Source organism: Larus michahellis, chromosome 2 (genome assembly GCF_964199755.1).
Source record: "Larus michahellis chromosome 2, bLarMic1.1, whole genome shotgun sequence".
Lineage (NCBI taxonomy): Eukaryota > Metazoa > Chordata > Aves > Charadriiformes > Laridae > Larus > Larus michahellis.
In genome coordinates, this window is record NC_133897.1 from 148749711 (window position 1) to 148769316 (window position 19606).

The 19606-nt window shown below is 42.5% G+C and overlaps 2 long non-coding RNA genes across 2 annotated transcripts in view; one reads left to right on the forward strand and one right to left on the reverse strand.

Annotated features, from left to right (window-relative positions):
* The first annotated feature begins 707 nt into the window (after positions 1 to 707).
* Positions 708 to 7750, forward strand: LOC141739756 (uncharacterized). Its single transcript, XR_012585787.1, has 3 exons — positions 708 to 847; positions 3260 to 3396; positions 7645 to 7750. It is a non-coding gene; the product is annotated as an uncharacterized LOC141739756 (long non-coding RNA).
* Positions 7102 to 19606, reverse strand: part of LOC141739755 (uncharacterized) — a 28574-nt gene continuing 16069 nt past the window's right edge. Inside the window, exons 2-3 of the long non-coding RNA XR_012585786.1 lie at positions 13132 to 19177; positions 7102 to 12311 (exon numbers count right to left, since the gene is read on the reverse strand). This is a non-coding gene — a long non-coding RNA (uncharacterized LOC141739755). The remainder of the gene's footprint in view (positions 12312 to 13131; positions 19178 to 19606) is intronic.

Consider the following 19606-nt stretch of genomic DNA (forward strand, 5'->3'; position numbering starts at 1 on the left):
TTTTATGTTTCCGGAGGAGCGTTTTCATAACTTCATATACGTCTCTCTCTGCGGGGGACATCTGATTCCCCATGTTTCCCACAGCTCACCTCTTAAATCCAGAGGGATTCCTGGCCAGTTCCTGCTTCCTTTCAGCAGCTCATTCAAAGTTCCGTGGGACTCGCAGCAAGCCGCTCAGCTAGGCGGTTCACCACCCCATCACGTCGGGGTCACCAATTTGCCGCGATTGAGAGACGGGACGCTGCTTGATGCAAGCAAGATGTCAGTTTATTAGACGCGTCGGAAAGCTTTTATACAGCTACTTAACAGTTACATAAATTACACAAATTCTATCATTTCTAATTGGCTTAGCTCTAAATGTTTCATTACAATAATCCCTCCTACCTGCGGTTTCACTACATGCTAGAAGCTACAGTTTTGGAATGTGCTAAAAGCTACAGTGATAACTTGTTGCCTACTCCCTACTTCTTCAAGGTTATTTATCTCAGACCTGCAAGGCCAGTTGTTCCCTGGCTCCTCAGATTTATTTGTCTCAGGTCTGCAAGGTCGGCATACCCTCGAATTTCTTGCATACTTGTACTTTTCTGCTAGCCGCCCCCAACAGTACACCCAGGAAAAAAAGTTGTGAACGTTTTTCAGGAAACTCAAGAAGTCTAGGATAAGTGGGAAATGAAGAGCAGAAAAAGGAGTCTTCATGGGGCTATTATTTGTATTAGCTTATTAGATCTGTTCTGTAATCACTTAGCATGCCAAAGTGACTTGGCAAATGAGAGAATAATAAGAAGAGAGTACTTGCTCCTAGGAAAAAAGTGTTGACCTGATGGAAGATTGCTTACAGACGATCCGTGTGAGTACCACATATTTTTTTCACTTCTTATTTCTCTTTCTCTTTTCTTCTTTCTTCTTCCTATCATCTTAATAATAGGAAATCCAGGACTGGATTGGTGTATCCTTACAAAAATGAGGTTTAGTTTTGTTTCCAGTTATATTCCTCCTTCCAGCAAAGGAGGAAGTATTTGTTTGGTAAGTGGAAAAGTGTTAGGAAGAAGTGGATTTTATTTGAGATTTTTTTATTATTGAAGAAAGACCTTTCATTTGAGTGTTTTCTGCTGAAAATGTTATAAAATGCCTTTGGAGCTGGGAACTGATATGGTTGAGGTGGAGGTAGAAGAGCTGTATGACCACGGCCATGAACTCTGCGTGGGCTGTCTTCCCAACACAGTATGAACTTGTGGGTTGACTGAATGCCTGCCAAATCCTGCCAAAATTCAAACACTATATCATAGCACTAGTATCTCTTACCAGAGTTTTGCAGATAAACTCTATGTGAGACGCTGTGAGTAGCTTTCTGAAGAGAAAAAATGTATTGCCTGATTATATTCTCTGCTTCAAGTCTCACTTTTGTGTTAGAAGAAGGTGTGCCAATATAGGTCTTTTATTGTCTGGAAGTACTGATTTCCTGATTCTCTTCCTTCCAGTTTCAGAGCCGTAGATGTGGTATGGAAATTGCACTAGTGTGTTCTTTGGAAGGTTTCAGCGAAGTTACCAATGGTCTTTGATGTTGCTTTCCAGCCTGCCTTCATGAATTTGGCTTTGGCTTTTCTAGGAGAAAGACGACGGAGAATTCCTACGAGTTATTTTTTATTTGAAGCACTGATTTTAAACAGAACCGTTCCCCTTTTTTTTCCCTCCAGATTTAGCAAGTTGTGAGTTTTGCAGTGAGCTGCCTGGGGGATGTATGTTTGTGCTGTATGTGGATGGTGCAGGCCCAGATTGAAAGAGGGATGGCTCCTGCCTCAGGAGCAACTTTGCCATGGAAGCGCAGAATCATGGGGCTAGTTGGCCTCACTGGAGACCATCTCATCCATTCTGCTGTCCCAGAATAGATCTGCTTTCCATGTTATCCCTAAGAGAAGTTTATCTAAGAGATCTTTTAGGATATCAGTGCTAAGACCACTGTGACCTTTTTTGCCTATCTATTCTAGTGTCTTCACCATTAGAAAGTTTTTCTTAATATTTAGCAATTCTTGCTGTAATTCATGGCAATTCCTTTCCATCCTACTCACCACGGATGTGAAGGACAGATTTATTTTCTTCCACAGTAAAGCAGCCTCTGTGTGATTATTAACCTGTTCCCATCAACATTCTTTTCCTCAGATTAAGTAAACCTGGTGTATTCAATGTTTGATGTTAAGTCATCTTTTCTAAATTTCTGATTTCTGATTGTTCCTTTTGCTTCCTTTTGGATTCTCCCAGCTTTCTCTAATCTTTTTAATGGCCTGCGTTAAAGTATATAGAATAATCCAGTGTTGAGAAGATCAATAGGATTGACCCCGTCAGCCTTGTAGTCTGTGCTCCTATTTGTACATGCAAGATGTACAGGTTCCCTTTTCTACAACAGCATGGCATTGTTAAACTACATTTTGATCCATTGAACAGCCAAACCTTTTTATGAGCTACTGTTAAACCAGTCGCTTCAACCCTGCGTTTGTGTGGGTGAACATTTGCGCCTAGCTGTGGTACCATTTAGTAATTCCCAAAGGATTTTTCACCAGGATTATGTGACCAAGAGTTCAGGTGCCACAGTTAGTGGTAACAAAGAGTAGGAGATACCGTTCTGGAGGAGATGTGCACCTTGCGCTGTACACAACCAGGACTTCTCAGTCAGATTTGCAGGTCAAGCTTCTTGTTAGACCTGCTGCTATTTCCCTTTCAGATGAAAAATCTAGTAAAAACCATTTCCTTCTATTTGCATTTGAAAAGTGGACCATTAATACATATATTCAGTTTGTCTTTCATGTCTGTTCCTATTTCCTGAATATGAGACTACTGTGATAAGAACCAGTTAAAACTTTTTTCAACAGTTATAATATCTTTTCTTTGAGAAAAAAAAATTTAATGGAAAAAATGAAAATCTCTGTAAGGATTTTTCTGATTTTTTGAAAGATAAAAATTAAAAATAGAGTATGTCCATGAGCATTTTAAAATGATTTTTTAGATTCTTCTAGTTAGAAAAATCTTATTTGCTGGTCTGGTGCACTTATGATAATTAAATATTTTCAAAGAAAATATGAAAGCTTCATGTTTAAAAATTAGTGACATTTTCATTATCCTCCTGCCCCTTTTTGATATTGTACTTATTTTAATATCATAAAATCAATTTTGTTCATAAGGTGGGTGGACTATTTTAAATTTTTATTTGTATTTTTCCATCTTGTAACTTTAAAAAAAAATACCTGTTTTTTTTGTACCATCTCAGTCAGATGCAATCTCTTGTGCATGGGCCAGCTTGCAGGGGAAAGGAGCAGAAGAACTGTGGGGTTCCTGCCGCTGGAAGGCACCCCCGTACTTGGGGCTGGGCAGAGGCACAGCCTGCAGAAGCTGACACTTGTCTTGGTGAGTGTCCCCCACTGAATATGGATGGCTCTGAGTATGGATGGGTTTGGGAGTGTGACAAGGGGTTCAAAATCCAGCCAGTCCATATTTATTGCTGAGGAAGGCCAGCCAAGCTGTGTGCAGAGTTGGTTCATACAGGAAAGGGGTTAAATACCCCAGCTGGGGAAGCTCAGGCCCTAATCCCAAACAAGAAGAAATTACAAAATAAACATCTGCCCAAAGGGGCTAGAAGTAAAGGCAGAGCTGATTATATTTGAATTTCTGGTGTGTGCTCCAATTTGAAACGACCCATATTGTCACGCCTTTGGGAAGGACTGGTTCATGCAGCAGGAACCCCATCACTGTCCTTCACTGTCTTAAGACCCCAGACCGGATTGCTGGCTGGTAGGAGTTTTCTGAACGCTGCACAACTTGTACCATGCAGCACCCATTTCCACTCCCCTGCCTGGATGAGCGTTTCCTTTTCTGAATGTGAGTTATCTCCTTCGGTTTTGGATAAGCGGTTTCTTGGTGAAGACTCTTGTTTCATTGTGAACAGTAAACACTAAGCAAGTATTGTCTTCTGCTCTCAAGCAAGCACCTAGGATCTTCTGCACATCCTCTGAAGTGACTGTGAATATGCTGGGTTTGCTGCTTTGTGCTTAATTCATGCATTCTTTTTAAATTCATAAAATACCTGTACATGGGTGGCCTCCCTGTTGGTTCCTCTGACAAACCGCACGCTGTTGGCGAGTCCCCGCTTCGGCTGAAGTGAACCTTCAGCCACAGGAGGGCAGCAGGTCAACGCACCGTGCTGAAACTTCAGCCTCTGATGTTGTAAAATGCAATGAAAACACCTGAAAAAAACCCGAAAGAGTTATATCGACAAATACCAGCCACAATAACTGGCCTTATTCCCTCCTCTTCTGCAGTGTTAGTTACTGTGATGGGGTCTTTTGAGTGGAGCATAACATTATTGTTAGAAAAGTTGCAGGTGTGGGTGTGTGTGTGTGGTTAATATATATTTCTCAAGTTATATACAAATTTATGGCAACCTCACAAAATTTGTTTCTTCCCTTTCTTTGTACAAATCATGCGTAGCAGGCACACACCCAACACTGCGCAGGTGCTTTGTCAGGGTGCTTCTAGCACCGCCATTAATTTCATTCAGTGATTCCCTTGGTCTTTGGTGAAGGATATATGCCAATTTACATCTGTTTTTAAATATTTGTTTTCTTGCTCTATACTGTGTTTCAAATCTTACTGAAATAAATAGCAGAATTTATTAAAATAATGAAGTGATTAAAACAAGGTCTTCGGCAACAAAACGAAAGATACATGACTTCATTACAATCTTAATTGTCATTAAATTCTTTTAATTTTAATGAAATTAAAAAAGAAAACTATGTGAGAAGCAGCTTTTTCAGTGAGGATTAGAGGTGAAGAGAAGCTTTCATGAAGCAAGTGTTTGAAATGCAGCCCTATTGCAAAGCCTAAGAGGAAAACTGGCCCAGCGTGAAAGGAACGCTGGTTGTGTCTGCCTCGCTCGCAGAAGTACGGGCTGGGGCACGACGTCCTCCCTGCCCCTCGTGCCAGCCCTCCGCCTGCAGCTCAGGCAAGCTGCCCTCATCCCTCCGTCGCTGCTCCTTCATCTCAGAAACCTGCCCTATCTCCTACTGCCTCGGTGCAAGTCAGGTCAGGCTGTCTAGGAAAGGACACACACACACACACGATGTATTTTTCCATCTGTAACTCCACGGGTCATGGTCAGTATGGATTATGGACCAAGCACACACGGGCATGGCTGTAGCCGTGCCGCCCGTGGTGCTGACTCTATGAAGTAAATGTGTGCTAAAACACTGCAAGAATTCAAGCGCTTTTGTTTCCCCAGGTTCTTGGGGAAAGTGCCCAAAGCTCACTCTTCAACGCAGGCTTGCCATCAGTCGCTTGGCTTCACTGCTACGCTTGAGTATAAACATAGTCAGCTGGCAATAGCAAAAAGAAAAACCCCTCAACGAGCAGCAGCAGCAGAAAACTGTTGCTTTGTGTGTATGTGCCCTGCCATACATTGACCAGTCATTTTTTCGTTGCATTTTTAACCCCGCAGAATCTTTCCCATTCCTGACTGGGGCATCCAGCTGTTCCTGTAGCCCAAAACGATATTGTTATGCCCAATGTTAAGCCAACTCTAGTCTGCTGGGCTGGGTTTTGGTTACTTTGAGGAGGAGTCCATCTCACAAAGCCTCGCCTCTGCAGGCATTTTGCCCGGCTGAGCTCCGCGGTGGGATCACTGTCCTGAGCAGGCAGTGCCGGCCAGTGCCCCACAGGAGAAACCAGCCTGCTAGACTTTCTACTTAGATGATCTTGCTACTGTAATGATTGCAGGTACCCACGAGATGGTGCTACGATGCTTTGGTTGAACCTTGCAGCGAGGCTGGAAAGGTGGCAGAGAAAAAGTAGCAGAGAGCTTACGTCTGGAATATGTCGGAGATGTTGAATATATTCATAATGCACAGTTATCGTATTTTTTGACAAGTATGGATGGAGCTTAATTGCAGTGAACAAAACCTTCATAAAAATATCTTAGTGGAGGACAGTAGAGTACAATAGATGAGCATCCGTATCTAACACATCTACAGGGGGAAGCCTAATAGCAAGTTCTAAATATCAAATTCAACCTTTCAGTTTATAACAAAAGATTCCTTTCCAACCAAATCTCATCTAGATTAAAGCTCTCCATTGTGGACACTACAACAAAGCAATACTACCATTATGATGAGAGGATATAGCTTCTTTTGTTGCTTGTTTGTTAAGGATCAGAAGAAGACGGAGTCACTTGCTCCTGTCATTTGTATAGAAACTAATGACCCAATGGTGTTCAAGAAGATAAAAAAATTTAAACACTCCCTTTTTGTCTTCCATATATGCAGCTTTGAGGTCACTGTACTATTCCGGTACAGTGGAAAAAAATTTCCAGCAGGGGGAAAAACAAAAAAAAAAGCCTAAATACAAATTTAATCCAGTAGAAAACATTTGTATTAAACAGAAAGAGATTAACCTGGGCAAGCGATATGTGGGAAATGACATGATTTTGCTTTAATACCCAGGAGAGATGTTGAAGCCTGCCAGCTCCTGCACTCTTCTGTCAATCTCTTGTCCAAAGAGTTTCCTCGCACTGGCAGTTGGCTCAGGTCAGCGAGTTGTGCCTCTGTCCTAAGGAGCAGGGCAGGTAGTAACGTCACAGCTGGTGACTCCACATGAACTGCAAAGTGGAAGCTCTCAAAAGTGGGAGAAATGAGCTTGTGCCTTATGCAAGGAACAGCCGCCATCCCGCCCTTCCCAGACTCGTCAAGGCAGAGGAGTTTTGTCAGGGTGATTGATTCCGATATAGAGAAGACCGAGAACCTCAGCTACAAAGAAAAGGAACAAAATGGGGACACTTCTCTCATTCTTATGGTGAGAATTGTCTTTACCATTTAAATGCGTAAGGGGATCGAAGGGCAACAGTGACATAAACTGCAACAATCCAAACAACAGATCACTTTTCTCTGTTCAGTGAGTGGCTGAATTCATAACTTGCTGTGCTGGGGTGACCATGCTGCCCAGCACTGCAGCTTTTGGGACGTCTCTGCTGTAGTGCCAACTGAGGCTTGATCTGGTGGCTGGCTGCTGGCAGGACCCTCAGGGGAGCAGGAGCTCAGCATCTCCTGATGGCCCCAGTGGTCCCCAGAGCAGATGGTGTGTCCTGGTCCTGAGCACTTGCTGGAGGGGTGGGTAGTATGGCCTCATATAGCATGTTGTGGACCTGAGCACTCGCTGGAGGGGTGGGCAGTACGGCCTTTGGGGTGGGTTGACCCTAAGATTGATTTCCTACTGGCCTTAGGAAATCTTCAGTCAGTAGCTTAGGGTAACAAACTCCAGAATTTAGCAAGAGAATGAGTTTTAAATAGGATTCATCTCAGTGTGCTAATTTTATTTTACTGAAGGCAATAGTCTTTTAAATTGATTACACTTTGAAATTGCACATTCAGACAAAGCAAGTCTGTAAAAGGTCACACAAAACTGCTCTTGCCATCAGTTTTCAATTGTTTGCAGAGTTTCAGACATGTTTTGACATTTGGAAACTTTGTAAAGAATATATCATCTGTAAGCGCGTATCTCGGATGAACTTAAAGACAACTTACAGAACCTTGTGTTTTAGGACGCAGTTTGAATTTGAGCTAGCCATTAGTGAAGTGAAAATTATTTTTTGTTTTGCTTTATCCACAGACTTGCACTCGTCTAGAGAATATAACCCTTTGGGATACTCTGCAAAAGGCAAGGCAGCACCAGGAGAGCCTTCCGAGCTGTCTCAGACGGTCGTGGTGGAGTAGCCTTATTGTCGCAGCACATTACCAAACTTAGTAAACCATTTCTGTAACTACAGCTAATTAGCCAAGTCTGAGCACTATACTTTTCAGTCATACTGACTTGTGCTAATGTATTTGGGACTATGATGAATATCTTTGCATAGCACTACGTTGCTCTTTGTAGCTGTACCCAAATGTGAGTCTGTACCAATGACAGTAATACAGACGTCTTCTGCATTCAGTTATTTTCTTGCCAGGACACTTTGCAGAGCCATTAAAGAACATAGTGTACTTTAAGGTTATATATTGCTGGCAAAGAAACCTAAGATCACAAACCCTCTTTCTGACACATCTTATTTGTCTCTAAATGTCAGCCTACACCGAGTCCCATTTGGAAGAGATTAATGGCCATGGGAGCCTGCAGTAACACTGGCTTATGAAACACACTTCATCGGGCTGTACCATACCTCGGGTCCTGCCTGTATGGGTTATTTTGGTGAGGACTAAGATCTTAATAGCAGGGTGATGACATATGTACCAACATGAAATATAGTTACACAGACTTTCCAGAGATCCCTCTCCAGAGAAACCACGCATGTCTGATGCTGCTGGACCTGAAGTCAGTAAATAATATGTCTGTGAGGGCAGGTGTCTTATTCTGTACATAATTCATTCACAATGGCCTCAAAACTTACACTTTCCAGACTAGTCTTAAATATCTCATCTCTTAGGAGACCGAGAAGGAGATGCATTCATAGCACTCTGCCAACTCATTCCCGGTCTGTTCTAGTTAGCGCACTGCATCACTTTGCTATGAAGATTTATTTACAAAGAAGCAATTCCTCTGAAGGCAGGACAGATCTCACAAGTTCAGATTCTGAGATGAGTTCAGGTAAGGGTCTTCTGTCGGTCTGTCTGTGGTGCTTGGAGGATCCTCAGTGAGCTCACTGGTGCTCCTGGATCACTTTTCTTGACCTACAACTTGCCTAGTACAAAGTTGACTCCTTTTCCCTTGCAGTGGTCAAGGTTCGCTGATGGCTGTGGGATTTGTTACGCACGCAGCTGCTATCACGTGAATGTACGGTACCATGAGGGCATTCCGCAGAGAAGCGTAGCTGTGTCCTCTCCTCACCTGGTGCGGTTGAGCTGAGCAGCTGGTCTGCCTTCCAGCACCGTTTCCCGAGATGGACTTTGTGGGCTACAAGAACGTGAGGACACGGTTCAGGAGAAAGTCAGTAGTGCTATCTTTACCACATGCAGGTTGAGGATCTCAGAAACTCTCGCTGCTAGTGCAGCTTTACTGCTGTTTATTTTGTTGCAGTAGTACTTGTATAACTTCAATAGTAGCAGGACCTAATGTTGATTATTTTCTCAACAATAATTCTTCATTATAGGTGTATCTCTTTCACTATACACTAGGTGCTTACCTGTGTGGTACTGTGCAGAGCTTGAATTTATAGAATATCTTCCTTTGCAATGGAAAAGTGGTGGGTAAATTCAGGCTAATATTTTCCCAGTACGTCTGATGACGTAATTACAGCGCTTTTCTTATGTCTCTGAACAAGAATGGGCAATCTCAAGGTTTCATGCTATATTTGATTACCAAAGTTTGACTTCTTATTTTTCTGAAAGTCATCCTCAGCTTTGGGGCAGAATATGGATATGCTTAGCCACATTCCACCCTATACTGAGACACTCCATTAGGACGTCTGTCGGGCCTTTCACATGCACAACCCACCTGCAGACGATCTGGGGCTGCCTGACTCATGAGAAAGGAAAGATTTTTTAAGCTGATGATAAAGTCTTTTAACTTTTGCAGAGTTTCCAGGAAGACATTGAGAACGAACGTACACATCATCACACAGATGAAAATTTACACGCCCCTCTGTGAGGGCCAGTTATTTGGAAAAGCATTTCCCACTGAGTGTCTCGGGTGGGAGCAGACCCGCCCGCCCTGTAACGCAGCCGGGCACCCCGCAGTCAGCAGCACCCACGGCTCTGCACCCGCTGGGGTGCTGCTCCACTGGGGGCACGGTGAGCACTGAGCCTTGGGGTCACCGCTTGGTAGAGGTGCAGGCAGTTAGAAATTCTCTAAAGCTCCTTCTGTTCTTTTCTTTTCTTTTTTTCCCCTTCTGTCTCTTATGTTCCCTCCACAGAGGGGCAGAGTCATAAAGAAGGGCAGTGCCTTCTCCATTCCAAAACCACCTAAGATTGAGGACTTGGTGCATGCTCCTCAGGGAGAGCACAGAATTTGGATCTCCTAATTTACTGGGTAAGTACTGTAAACACTACCCTAGTAATATTATATGGACAACAATTCTCTTTCTTAAACAGCAAGGTTGGAAACAGAAGAGCGAACACTGCTCGCTTTGTTGAATAACCAGACCTAGTCACCTTATCACTGCCTAAACCCTTCAGTTTCAGAGTCTGTCACGGGGTAGAGGTTTCTGCCTGTATCTTCATCTGAGGACAGATTAATTTTAAACTTAACTTTGTGATTGGTGTTTGCTTTTGACTAGTATCTCTTGAGGCTTTGGGTGCCCCTTCTAGCAGGGAGCTATGTGACAACTCAGAGTCGAGGAGCCTAAACCCTGGCAGCAGGCGGGTGCTAAACCTTTGCTCAGAGCTGCCGTTGTCCTGAAGCCAGCTGAGCACATCTCCCGGGACACGGGGGTCCTGGGGTCTGCGCCCAACTCTGGATTATGCAAGGTGACGGCTTCCACTAGAATTTCTTCCTTCCAGGAGTGTTTTCGAATCACTCCAGTGTTAGATAAGCAGGAGAGTAACTCATACTCTTTTGTCTTTCTTCTGTTTGTTCACTTGCTAGAAATTTTGAAAGGCCTCCGTGTTGTTATGTGATGGATTGAAAGCAAATTATGAATTCAGGAAATTTTTCAGAAAATGGAACCTGTGTTTTCCCAGGAGCATTCGTATGAGAGCCTAAATAGGGATATCAGTTTAAAGATACTTTTATGTCCTATCACAATTTGTTTGTTTTTTCCCCACAGGAATGAGTGGAAGGTGTGTAAATTTCCAGTTCCTAATAATGGAAGAATTCCTGCTTTACTCTTATTGATATTATTGAATTACTACACACATGGTCTTTGTGGACGCTGCTCTGGGCTGCTGAGATTCAGAGGCCAGTGTGAACTCACCGATTTCGGTGGAGTTATTCTATGTTTACAGAGTTTGTTATGTATCTGGTGCTGTGTGCTGCCTGCTCATGGAAGAGATTTTTCACTGGGAATAGTACAATTATTCTCCGGCATGCTGTTAGCAAAGTGCGTATAAAGATGCTCACAAAACTGATAGTTATCCTTTCTGATAGCTTTCAATACTGTTTTCTTCTTTTATTTACACCAATCCTTTCCACTGAGAAGAAATATAATTAAAGCAATTCAATGAAGCATACCATATAACCACAAAAGAAAGGTTTTGCACATAGTAAAAAGAAGGCGGCTGAATTTTAAGTTTTGAGATACAATGCTAATATTTGCCGTGAATAAGCTGTTTCTTTGAACAGTGCAAAAAAGTGCTGTCAGTCAGGACTTTTGTACGCTGTTGTAAGATCTGGTAGCAGTTAAATATATTTGGTAACCAAAAGGTAGGGTGGTGGAAGAGAAATAAATAGCCTGTCAAAGTCGGTAGAAAAGCAAAGGGATTACTCTGATGAAAGCTGTGGTCCTCAGCTTGTTGTGTTTAGCCCAGTAGTTCAAATCCAGGCTGCGCAAGGCGCAACCGAAACCTTCTCTTAGCAGCTAATTGGTGTTCATTAGTCTGTATGAAATGAATTTGGGATTTCAGTCCCTTTTTAAGCGAATAGGAATTTTAGCCTGTGAAGCTAGAGGCCACCAGGCACATCTGAATCAGTCTCACCCCTTCCACAGCTTCTCGAACTGCTGGATATCCGATGCTTGTTTGTAGGGCCACTGTCAGCGGCAGGATGGATTAAAAATGAAGGCTGCCCCCCCACTATGAGGCAGACATCCCCGTGCCATGCCAGGGCGGGACGTGAGGGAAGGCATGTGTTTCCATGGCACGGGATTACCTTTAACACTCAAGCTGCAAATGCAGCCTCCCTGACTGTCTTCTGTCTGGGACAGCACAGATTTGCCAACCAAATGCACAGACAAATGGCATCCCAGCATGTGAGACTGGCTCTCCTCTGCTATGCTGCAAATTCGTAACTTGTATTTTGGGGACCCAAAGACTGTGTTTCAAACTGGCAGGTGTGAGCGCGCCTCCCAGACCACAGGCAACCTACAGTCAAGTTCAAAGTGCAGGATCCCACGCTGGAGATCCCCAGGCTGTGCGTGTTCCCAGGGAATGCTGCTTTCCAGGGCTGACACCTTTCCGTCAGTATGAACAAAAGTAAGAAAGCGTAGCCGGTGAGTTAGCTCTCCGCTGCAGAACCCACGTACAATCTCCTGTATTCAACAAGGGTAGGAAGTCCCAGGCAGCCCAGCAGTTATAGCTATAGCTGGGCCACTACTTCTTAGGGGAGACATACAGATCCAGATGATAACTTTTTAAGTAGAGTCTTAAGTTTATTATCATTTATCTTCTCTGGAACATCTCCTACATTGACTGGAAACACGGATAAAAAAGACAAAACAGAAGTCAAAAAACAATGAAGTACTGAAAAAAGAATATAATGGCATTTTTGTGTTAAATAATTTCATTACTGTTCAGAATTTGGTGATTATTTTTTATTTATATATAATTCATCACTGGCAATCAAGAAGTAGAGGCTAAAACACATGCAAAGCCTGTTTCTGCTCTAACCATATTCTAGCAAGTTAGGCAGCTGACTTTGTTTCAATCTTGTATTACTTGCACTCGTAAATAAAATACATTTCTTTGGCTAAACTTAAGTAAGTATCAGTACTATATTTAAGGTTTTCCGTATTGAACCAACTAAGGCCTGACAATACAATATGCTTTTACACTATAAATTCTGTGATCCTTTAGGATGGCAAGGAAATTGGATAAGTTGCTGGGTCCAAGAGATAATACATTTTGTGACTAGGGTACCATAGACCTAAATGGAATTAATAAAATTTTAGACTAAAATGGTAAATGATATAATATCCCCAGAATAGTTTAGCCCTTCTTTTTCATTTTTCGTTTTGGTGTAATTCTTGACCCTATGCCGACAGATTTGTCAAAATGAGCAATATTTTAGAAATCCGGATGAAAATCGGAAAAGAAGGTAAGATGCAGGGAAAACTATAATCACACTAAGAAGCCATACGTTAGAAGCCATATATCTGAAGCAACTGAGATTAATCATTAGTAAACCTTATGCCATGTTCATCATTGCACAAAATTCAAATAACCTCAGCAATGTGTTTCAAGCAAGAAAACTTTAGAATGAAGTTAACGAAGTTAAATCTGTGAAAGCTACCTTCATGCCAATGTTGGTAACAGTGCTAGAGACGACGGAGTGTGCAGGCATGTGCAGAAATGACTGGAGATCACTGCAAACAGGCAAATACACAGTCGTGACTTTGAGGAGTTACAACAGGGATGTAGCTGTGTTAGCAGTTCTAGCTTTTGGCTCCTGAAGTCCACTTAAGTTCTCCCATAGGTACTTAAACTCCTCTGAAATTCATGGTTTCACATAGTTGTTACGGATTGAAACATTTTACCATTTACAGACCAACACAATTCTTTATTTGATTCTACATCTACACAGAACACAGAGAATTATATTAATAAGGATCATTACAGTGAGACCAGCAATTTTTCATCCACTTGATCTGGCCCAAGGAGCCTCTTCCTGCTAATGAGAATATTCTGATCCATGTAGCAAAGCAGGTAATTTCAGTGAGAAATGCCGCTAGCCCACCTGACAAATGTGTAAGTTTTGGCTTCTAATGCCAGGCTTCTTACAGCTGAAATACTAATTGATGATGGTCCTGGATTTCTGGAAAGATGTAATACTTCAGTATTAAAACAGTAAAAGGGTCTTGTCCTAAAATTCAGTAGCTGGGTAGGATTTTGTAATATTCAACTGGCAAAATCACAAAACTTTTTTCATTATTATGAAAAAATTCATTATTAGTCATATACTAGGTGATGTAGTATTCAAGGCTGGAAAAGAAAATGCTAGTTCTCTAATGCATGAGATTACAGGAAAAATCCAACTCACTGAACTAGGTAATGGTTCCCAACCTTTTTGAAATATGACATTAAAATACTTCTGACAGCAATTGAAATGTAATTATCTTTAATTAAAAGTTGTTCTGTTGATCTGTGATGTTGCATGTTGAGTTTATCAACATGCTCATTAGGTTGGTTTTGTTGTTAAGGTTTTTTGTTGTTAGTGTTGTTTTTGTCTCCCTGGTACACTTAAATTAAGGACTGCAGTTATAAGGCAGGGCTGCTGCATACAGTGAGACTATAACTTTCACTGCAAGTCCCATCTTTCACTCTCTTCTTGGCAGGTGAGCAAACCAAATACATGGAGCATGGGATTATGTATTAATCAAGTTCACAGATGAACTAACTGGGATGTGCAATAAAGCAAATGTATGTATGGAAATCTATGGAGCTTAGACTGATTTATCATAAATTACACAAAAAAAATGTGTTAGTCTGGGAAGAGCGTAGCTGGTTAGGAATAGCAAAGCATGCAGAAATGCACACTTTCCTGTAAGACAGGAACCTGGAAGGCAGGTCCTCAAAACTACCCCTGACAGCACTGAGTAATGTAAATACCCCTCTACTCCGCTCTGGTGAGACATGCTCTGGTGAGCGTGCAGCTCTGGAGTCCTCAGCACAGGAAGGACATGGACCTGTTGGGACAGGTCCGGCAGAGGGCCACAAAGATGGTCAGAGGGCTGGAGCACCTCTGCTATGAGGACAGGCTGAGAGAGTTGGAGTTGTTCAGCCTGGAGAAGAGAAGGCCCAGTATGACAAGGGGTCCTACAGGAAAGATGGGGGAGGGACTCTTTATCAGGGAGTGGAGTGATAGGACAAAGGGTAACGGTTTTAAACTAAAAGAGGGTAGATTTAGATTAGATATTAGGAAGAAATCCTTTACTGTGAGGGTGGTGAGACACTGGAAGAGGTTGGCCAGGGAAGCTGTGGATGCCCCATCCCTGGAAGTGCTCAAGGCCAGGCTGGATGGGGCTTTGAGCAGCCTGGTCTAGTGGGAGGTGTCCCTGCCCATGGAAGGGGGGGTGGAACTAGATGATCTTTAAGGTCCCTTCCAACCCAAACCATTCTGTGATTCTATGATTCTATGAAATATCATATGCTGCAAAAAATATAAAAGTAATCATGAATTGTCTTTGAAGAAGCAGAACTTCAAAACAGAGGAAAAAGTTTTATCTCTGTATATAATCCGTGATTTGGCTATCTCTGAAGGGAGAACCGTGGAGGCAGGCTGACAGAGACAATCAGGTGAAAAAGTTGTAAGAGAACTGGCCTCTGGGCGTAACAGTTGTGAAGACCATGATTCAAGCTAATGCCAGTTGATGTCTAACGTGAACTCTTGTTTGGGAGGAGGGGATGTAAACTAATACAACCTGAAGAAAAATAGCCTGGAAAGGATGAACTGAGTGGAAAGGAAAAGCTGCGCTGCTCTGAGAGACTCTGAGGCAACGGTGAAGCTCTTGATTCCTCTGTGTGTTGGTAATTGCCTTTCAGTTAGCTTAACTCACAGCCTTTATTCGCAACCTACGTTGCATACCTTTTGACAGTTCATGTGGTCCTTACGGCCTTTAAAGTTTTCTGTTGCAGCTTGGAACAGTAGCATTTTTCTGATAGAGAGAAATACTACATTTTACATTCTTTCTGTGAACCTGCTGTTCTAGTTTTAAGTGATAATGCATTTATGAACCATGTTGCCCCAGGAGAAATAATTTGCCCGTAAATTGTAGTTAAAATATTCTCTAGTGTCAATGGGATCCAGGTTTTCCTATGGCTTTCTTGTAACCAAGGAGATGTTTCCAAATGCAAAGGCCACAAGAGTCACAGTGGGGAAATTCAGCGTGCAGGACAGTTCTATGAAACGTTTGATTTTCTGCTATGGAAACTGGTCAGTTAAACCCAGTACTCAGTCTGTGCTGTAACTGGGACCTCTAGCTTGCATCTGTGAAGAAGTCTTTGCACGTGGAAAAGCTCCGGGTCAGTCCAGCAACTGGGATGAGCTGAAACAGGCTCACTGCATATTTGTTTGCTCTGTTCTGAGGTGGAAATATCTGATATGCACCTTACACCCATTTGTTTTGAACGGGACAGGGCAACCTTCACCTTGTTGCTAACAAGTTCTTCTCAGCCCTCTTGCATGTATGTGGTCCAAATGTTCCCATCTGTTCAGAGCTAATCGTAGGAACAGGCAGTAAAATGACAAGGTGACCATAAAGGTTCAAAAAGGGCTGGATTATGACCTGGCTAATCACACTGTACTGGCTGCAATAAAGGCTAATAAAACATGAAAAAAATAATAGTCATTGTGCATCAGGGTGACATTCTTAATATGGAGGTTGAGAAGTAGTACTCCTGCCTTTGTACAGATTATTCCACATCTCCTCGTTGCCAGAGAAAGGACATTGGATTGGATCTGGTCTGATCTATTATCTCCGTTCCTCTGTAACAGGTTGAACTAAATAGCCTCAAGCCTGTCTATGGCAGCAAGGGAAGAAAAGAAGGTTTTTACTTCACAGCCAGTAGCCTGAAGAGCTGTAACCAAGGCTGGATGTCTCTCCCCACTGATGCCACATTATTGTCACCTTATCTTCCTTCACAGGTGAATGCCTATTTGTGATGAGATTCCAGCAGCTGCAGCAACATTCTGTTACCCCAGAGAGCTGCGTACTCCTTTGGTGGGAGCTGTGCTTTGGCAGAGACCAGGTGTAAGGCGCTAGGGATGGGCTTGTTCTGGGTAAATTAAAGTTTCGACCTCCAAACTGGATGTACACTGAAGAAGTGTCATTGCAGAGCATAATCTGATTGATGAGCCCTTTGTTCTTTTCAGGGAGCTAGTGTTGGCTGCTGACTTTGACCAGAACAGCATGGTGCCCCACAGAATCACAGAGGCTGCTATCAAAATCTGTAATGTCGAGCTCCCATTTGGGGCTAACTGGCCCAACATTTTCCAATTGCAGAGCTGCTGGATATCCTAAAGCCCTGAAGGACAACTTCTACAAGGAGACCACCAGATAAGAATAGCTGCAACCAGTTATTTTGACTGCAGTTTTAAAGCAGTTCTAAAATTTTATTACTTGATTTAAGACCCCCAGCTAAAGGAAGATTTATCAGTCTGCAGTGAGCGGCATCTTCTCATAAGAGCTCAGCAGTAAGCAGACAGCAAACTGCATTACTTGAATGAAAAAGTGAAGTGTCATATAAGCTCTACTCTATTGGAAATGGATTAAAACAGAGCCTGTGGCCTTCTCACTAAATCACAAAAGGGGCTTACTGCTGTGAATACTATTTTTCCCATTTTTTCAAAGGAGCCATTTCTACTAAGAATTTCGGGTTCTTTCTCCACACAACCCACCGCCAAAGCAAGAGTGTCTCCAAGGGACAGAGAGGCCCAGGATATGAAAAGACCTCTCGCTCATGGTCAGTGCTCAGGGGTCAAGAAGGCTGTGCTTTCCTTGTGAGCGGTGGTGCCTGCTGAGTGTTCGCCCTTGCAGAGAGAAAGCTACGGGGGGAACAACATAATTTGTCCCCTCTCTGCCCTCAGCAAGAAGAAGCCTCTGAAGAGGGTATCCAGTTTTGAAGTTGGTCCTGCTAATGCAGCACCTGGAAGAGGAAGTGTCCTTTTGAAACATTTGTAAAGCTCTCAAAATGGTGATCAGCAGGTGAAATGTAGGAGATTCAACACTTCCTGACCCCCCAGCAAGCACCCGTGTAACCATTTGAGCACTACATTTTAAAAGGTAGAAATAGTTTACTGACTAAAGTCTAATTGCTTCCAAACACAAAGACAGCACCACCCCTGTAATGTGTATTTATCAGTGATCTACAGGACGCTGCCTACCTTGGCACTGGCATGGAGGTGGAACACCTTCCGTATGTTTTGCCAGCTGAATGGTGAGATGGCACAGGGCAGCGCAAAGTCGGTAAACACCTGCAGCCAGATCTGCACCGAATGCCCCATCACGGTACTAGTTAAAGCACAGGCTCGATCAAAATGCAAAGTTCAGAGGTGATGTGATTACAGCTTTGTGAGTTCTTCCACAAGAAAGAGATGTGCTTGGTAGTGCTTTGCCTTATGTGCCCTCTCACTGTTTAGCTGCAGAAGTTGCAGGTAGCTGAGGGGTTTATTGATTTTCTGCATATGGAATGCACCAGATTTTTCTGATCTAGTTGGTTCTGATCCAGGTACATGCTTTGTGATAGGGATTTTTCTGGTCAATGGGATTTCATCTTGAGCTGAATGAAAAAGTACAGATAGCATTAACCGTACTTAATTCTCATAGCTTGCTTTATTTCCAATTTATGATACCTTTTCTGCTTTGTCAGGGTCAGGCTTGTATTGTGTCTGTGGCCCAACAGTCTTAATTTCAAACTAGCTGGGGAAAAAATCCAAAGGTTAATTTTGTATGGAACAAAAAATTATGGCAATATCCTCTACTGAAAATCAAACTGCTTTTTAAATCTCAGAGCTGAAACAGACACTTCCCTCATTCTCATTTTTGTCCTGAGCATAAATTTCATCCTACAGCTGAGATTTTTTCTTGATGAAAGCTTAATTGAAAAGACTGAATTCCAGAGAAAGTCAAATTTATGAGGTGAGTCATATTCAAGCTCTAAAAATATTGACAGTGTTTGATTCTGATTTTGATTTTAGTCATATGCTTCCTCTGTATTCCATTAGTGAACCATGTCAACGCGTATTGATTTACATGTAAAAAAGAAAAGTACTGATTCACAGTAAAGGTCAACTGTGCTGAAACAGCTCTTACTGGCATGTAAAAATGATAGCTACTGTGACTAGACTTTAGCAGATCTTACAGGGTGAAGAACATGGGAAGAACATTTATGTCATCTGCTGGGGTTTGTCCATGATAAACAAACAAATGGGTAAATGATAAAAATTAAGACAAACTGGTCATCTACCAGCCACCAGAGCTAGAATAAAATATTAGTTCTAGAATAAAATATTACCCAATCTATTTATAAGCCCTTAAAAGATAAAATGGAAAAAAATAATAAAGACCAAGCAATGTTAAATATATATTTCCGTATGTGACAAGGACTACTCTAAGGGATAAGGGGGGAGCAGAATTTGACTTTAAAAAACACTTCCGACACTGTCCCACTCGACAGTCCTTCCCCAAGCCAAAGACACGTTGTCTGGATGGAAGCACAGCCAGGTGGACACACCGTCAGCTGGAATGCTGCTCTCAGAGGTTTGCCGTCAAAAATATCTCAAGTGGAGTCCCAGGGGAATGTGTCCAGAGCTGGTTCTATTTGATATTTCCATTAGCCACCTGGATGATGGAAGAGAAAGTACGCTTATGAAATTTGCTGACAGCTCCAAGGCAGGACGGATGGCAAGCGGTATGTGGGACAGGATCGTAATTCAAAATGATCTTGATGCACTGCAGTGGGGGGGGTGGGGTGGGGGGAGTGGGGAAGGGGAGGAGAGAGAGAAGGGCAAGGGAAGAGCTCAACATTTACAGAAGAGAAAGAAAATTAGTAAATACAAAATGGAGACTACATGGCTAGCCCTTAGCATGGCAGGAAAGGATGTGGAGCTGGCAGTGAATCAAAAACTGGCTGCAGGTCTGCGCTGCGCTAAAATTCTGCCACAGAAGAGGCAAGTTACATACTGGGAGCCATTAATGGGAGAGACAATGTAAAACTGAAGGAAATTAATTATTTTTAATCATGTTTTTATCTCAGAGAGATTTCTCTAA